The sequence below is a fragment of the Pezoporus wallicus genome, unplaced genomic scaffold (genome assembly GCF_028554395.1).
Source record: "Pezoporus wallicus isolate ANWC-B61680 ecotype Strahan unplaced genomic scaffold, APGP_CSIRO_Pwel_v1 contig_8042, whole genome shotgun sequence".
Taxonomy (NCBI): domain Eukaryota; kingdom Metazoa; phylum Chordata; class Aves; order Psittaciformes; family Psittacidae; genus Pezoporus; species Pezoporus wallicus.
The window spans coordinates 3,479,201-3,484,053 of record NW_026639380.1 but is presented as its reverse complement, the minus strand read 5'-3'; the positions used below and the strand labels follow the sequence as shown (position 1 = coordinate 3,484,053).

Here is a 4,853-nt window from a genome sequence, read left to right as displayed (position 1 = left end):
AGCCTTAATGGCATTGTCTCTGTGCATGGCCACCATAGGAAAAAAAAATTGTTCTATTTTTTCCTGTTCAGACATTATCCACATTCCCTGACATTTGACGGGTCTGTAGAGTATGAGGCTTTTCCAAATGGCTGCCGAAGCCCTTCTGAAATTAACTGATCAGTGTGAATATTTATTATCTAGCAGTGACGCCATTCCCATGATGCATGCAATCATCTGTGGCAGTCAGGCTGCTTAGCATGACAGGACCCTAAGTAATGACCAAGAGAAGACAAGAAAATACAGATGTAGGGGTGGAGCAGAGGAAGGAGGAGAGGCAGGGTGACTGCTGTGGTATAAACACCCCCAGTTGTGAAGAGGTCATGGCTTTTCCTACCTGTCTCACTTTTTCTTTCACGATGTGGTGACTACAGCCACCACAGCCCTGGTAAGTAAGTAAGGTCCATAACACCAGCAGAGGGAATCAGTAGTTTTTATTCACTAAAATATGTGGTTTTGGTTGGTTTTTTTTAAAGCTGTAGTCACACAGCTGTAGTCTGGACTCCCACGTTTCAGCTGTTCCCTCTGTCCACAGGCAGAAGTAATGCGTCACTTTCTGAATTGTTCCTTAAAAAAATCAAAACCAGTTAATCAACAGCAGCAGTAATGCAGAGTGGAAACGATCGGCTCAGCTCCAGGCAGGAGAGACAGCATCGCCCCTACAACTGGCACCAGGTAATAGCAGCAAAGCTCAGCGCTGTTTTTGGCATGCCCCATCCCCTCAACCCCAGAGGGATGAGGCTGCCTCCCTACCAGCACCCAGTACCGCTGCAGTGCACCAGCCTCAGCTTCACAGCACCCAAGTCTGCCTGGGCACCAAACGGGGCTGATTCTGTTAAAATTTAAGAGAGGTTCAAAACATGCACATTCAAGCAGGCTGCTGTGGGCCCCTGGAGCTGCAGCCCGGCCACAGACAGGGCAGGAAAATGCTGTGTTCCCCGGCAAGACGCACAGGATTTCCTGCAGCAGGTCAAGAAAACATACCTTCCCATTGTCCCCGCCATGTCACGGGGAGTCCTTGTGCTCCGCTGGGGACAATGTCGATTCCTACCCTGGCAACCAAGGAAAACAAGGAAGGTTGTTTGGCATTTTACGCAAAGCGGCTGCCTGCCTCCCTCACCAGAAAGGCCAGGCACTGGGAGACACGACCTTCCTCATGGCCGCTAATGAATGTCACTTGCCAGCCGTTGGCTGGCTGAAGGGGTGGAAAATCTGTGGCAGCCCAAGGGAAAAAACGTTGTATTTAAGACAAACATGTCGGGGGGGAGGCAGGGAAGAGCCGTGCTGATTCTTGCCCTCAGCAGGAGCAGCAGGCAGGCTGCCGGGCAGCAGGGCACAGCAGGGTGCAAGGCCGGGTTGGAAGGCCATGGAGGGCAAGGGGGTTGTCCAGCAATGAAGGCCTGTCCCAGAGCTGTGAGGCCACTTCAGGAGCCCATCTCACCACTCTGCAGCAGGCCTGCAGCCAGGCTCAGCTGAAAGTCCTCCATCAGCCCCAGCTTAACTATAAAGTGCACTTGGCATTTCCCTGTCCTGATGTTCAGTTATTCCCTGTTATTGCTGCATTTTTCCTCCTCTAAAAGCATTTTAACATTGAAAGAACAGTCATAAAGAAGTAACTTCAGTCTCACATTCTTGCAAACCTTGGGGACTGAGTCTTTTAATGGCTGTTGAATGCACAGAAATGCTACATGCCATGCTGGACCTCAGAGATGTAGAACAGATCTCACCAGCGCACATCTCCAAAGCATTCCAAATCCAGGCTCCATCAGCGCAGGCTGGATCCTGACCCTCTTTGGAGCACTATGATGGAGGTCAGGAAAGTCTCAGCTTTGCTGCCGCTGGGCTAAACACTTCCAGGATTAAAGGCATTATTTGTTTCCTGTAATGCTTTTGTGAACCTGTGTTTCCTTTTTGTCATAACACCAAGCCAGCAAGTGTAGGATGAGACAGAGCACCTGTAAGGCAGTGGCAAAGATTATAAGAAACTGAGCATTTTACTGCAGCTTAAAACAAAGGAATTTTCACTGTAACCCTTTAGAATAAGGTTGCCTCAAAACACACATGGAAAAAGTATAAATCAACTTATTGTTAACAGTGATATGGGTATGTTTTGTTTTTATACTGATAGTGAGAAAATGTCCGAAAAGTTGACTTGGATAAAAAAATATCAAAATGTAAGAGCTGAAAAAACACACACGCCCAGTGCATAGGACATTACCTCTAGACTCAAGAAATGACATTTCAGTTTGCAGACCCAAACTGCCACAGAACAGAGCTGTGTACAGAGATTGGTAGTGTTTGGCAAGGTCCATGGAGGGTATAGTGTAGAAGGCTGCCCATTCAAAGAAAGGGAAAGGGGACACAGATAAAAAGATTTCAAGCATATTCTACTGTTAGATAAATGAAAGAGTTGAAGAGTGTTTGTTTAGGAAGGGGGAACATGTGTCTTTAAATTTATCGTAGATAAATGGGCAGAGGGAATAGCAGCCAAGATTTCCTTGTCTGAGAGGCCGAAGCTAATACTGTCATCTGTGGTTAAGACCCATTTGTCAAACAGAGTATGCTGAGAATAAAGAAAATCAAGTCTCCCTTCCCTTTTTAATTTGACTTAATTACCCGTAATTCCCCTTACTGAAATAAAGGCATTTTCAATTGCAGGACACATTTCTGTGCCCTTACTTTCGCTAATGCAAATACATGGCTCTGCATGCAGGGAAAGCAAAAGCTGAACAAATGTGCCACAAAAACAAGATGCTCCAGTACACTCACCTCCTTCCTTGGGAGAGGAGGACAGAACAAACAGCACGTGGCAGATGTTAGCCACACAGTTCAGTGCCCTACTGGGAGGCACACAAATACTATCACGATACACAGGCTGGGAGAAGCTACCTAGGAGAACACAGAGCACTTGTATGTACGTTGGATTTGCCCCTCCATAGCTGGGAGGAGGTATGCTTGGAGTACATAATACAATTATAATTGGGTGCAATATGTTCACAGCGTTTAAAAAACGTTGTCTTAAAAAACTGAGTGCCACGTTCAGATGGCTTGAATTCCCCATGAGCCCCTGTGCCTACTGCTTCCTACTGGCTGCTTCTGGTCCTTCAGTGGTGCCCAGCCAAGAGGAAACTTCAGGGCACAGATGGAGTTCAGGCTAGACAGTCCATAACCTTCACTGGATCCCGCTGGCATCCTGTGGTGCGAAACCTGCATCCCAGAATTACTTGGAGCTGTCGTCCTCCCGAACCCGATGAGCACACTTGCCTAAAATAGTTGCTTGCAAAGGTGTGGCGAGGCCAGCCTCGGGGCTCACAGAGTTGCTGAGGGGGACTGTGAGCCTCAGAATATCCTTGTAATTCATCTGTAATGTTAAACTTTAAATAACCGCCTTCCTCTTTCATTCCTTTCTACCTCGGCTAAGAAATGCAACACGCACTGTGTAAAGGGACTGTCACCAGCTGTTAATAAGAAAGCAGCTTTAGCTTCTCTCCGCTTCTCTTGTTCACACGTAGACAGTGTTGGAAATCAGTGAAAACGGGTGTAGCCCCTCTGCTACCGCCACCGCCACCTCCCACAAAGAGAGCAAGTGAGAAAGGGAAGAGGAAAGGTTGAAGAAATGGGCTGACCTACTTAGGTACTGCGAAGGACGAGCATGCGGGCGCTGAGTGCTGCAATGGCTGTGCGCGTTTGTTCTGGGCACCTACTGTTACCCTGGCATCCCTCCAAACAAATGGCTTTACACCCAATTCCAAAACAGCTCCTTCCTCCTCCTCTTCGAAATATGCCCTCCCCACCGTGCACGCTCTCCCTGTGATCCTTGCTGCCTTGGTTTTAAAACGGCCGCTTCCCCAAGCAGGCAGCCAGGCCCTGTCTTCTCACCCACCTGTTAATACCTGGCCTCCTGTTTGTCACACGGCAGCTCTGGGCTCTCGACCAGGATTCCCCCCTGCTCCTGTGCCGCAGCCACTGCTTCCGGCACGGGCCACCTGTCCCTCCTGTCTCAGCTGAGAAAGGACAGGACCTAACTGCAGGGTAGGTGGCTGTCAGCAGAGGACCCGGCTTGCGAGGAGTGGCTTCCAGAAGCAGGAAGGAGAGAGGAGGCAGGTCTCCTTGCTCTCGGGAGCCCTGACTCAGACCCCTTCCCGTGTGTCACACGCTGCCCCCTCCCCTCCGCTGGCTCCGAGCCCCTGAGTGGCATCAGTCGAACTCTCTGAGTTAGCCAGCCTGAAAATTATACCCACTGGGATCTGGCCAGTTTGCAAGCTTAATATTGGTGATTGCAAGGTGGGATCAGCGCATTCAGGCGACACAAAGATTGCATTATAAACCCGTTTGGATTTAGATGGCGGATGATCCTTTTGCTCTGCAGACAGTATTTCTGGCAATTCAGAGCAGTTACAATTGCTCGTCAGAACAACCGAAAGTGCTTCCCTGGCAGCACGGCATATCTTACTGAGAGACTGGAAGAACCTTCTTTGGTTTCTATATAAAACCCACTGATGACTCATATAGGACTCAGAAATTGTCTTAGAGATAAATAGGAAGATAAACTGCAGATCTAGAGAGTGAAGCTTGAGTCACAGAGCTGGAACCAGGATCGGAAGGCAAACTTCCATGAAGTTTGGGGTCTTAGGGAGACAAACAGGGGGTTGTTTGCATTTTTCACGTAAACATCACATTTGTCATTTCTTATTTCTCCTTTTCTTCTCACTTCCTCACTTCCTGGATGTATTGTAGAATATGAGGGGTCTTGTAGTTCTTTTTGTCTACTTCCTCTACCACATTTTGTCTTGCTTCACACCAGTGATGTCTCA

The 4,853-nt window shown here is 48.4% G+C and overlaps 1 long non-coding RNA gene across 2 annotated transcripts; it reads right to left on the bottom strand.

Annotated features, from left to right (window-relative positions):
* Nucleotides 1–456: 456 nt before the first annotated feature.
* On the bottom strand, nucleotides 457–4,328 carry LOC130601993 (uncharacterized). 2 transcript variants are annotated; one of them, XR_008972790.1, is made up of 4 exons: nucleotides 3,670–4,328; nucleotides 1,680–1,994; nucleotides 1,024–1,091; nucleotides 457–606 (listed from the first exon to the last, which is right to left on the bottom strand). It is a non-coding gene; the product is annotated as an uncharacterized LOC130601993 (long non-coding RNA). The 2 variants fall into 2 exon arrangements; XR_008972789.1 differs by lacking the exons at nucleotides 1,680–1,994; nucleotides 3,670–4,328 and adding an exon at nucleotides 2,258–2,916.
* Nucleotides 4,329–4,853: the final 525 nt, after the last annotated feature.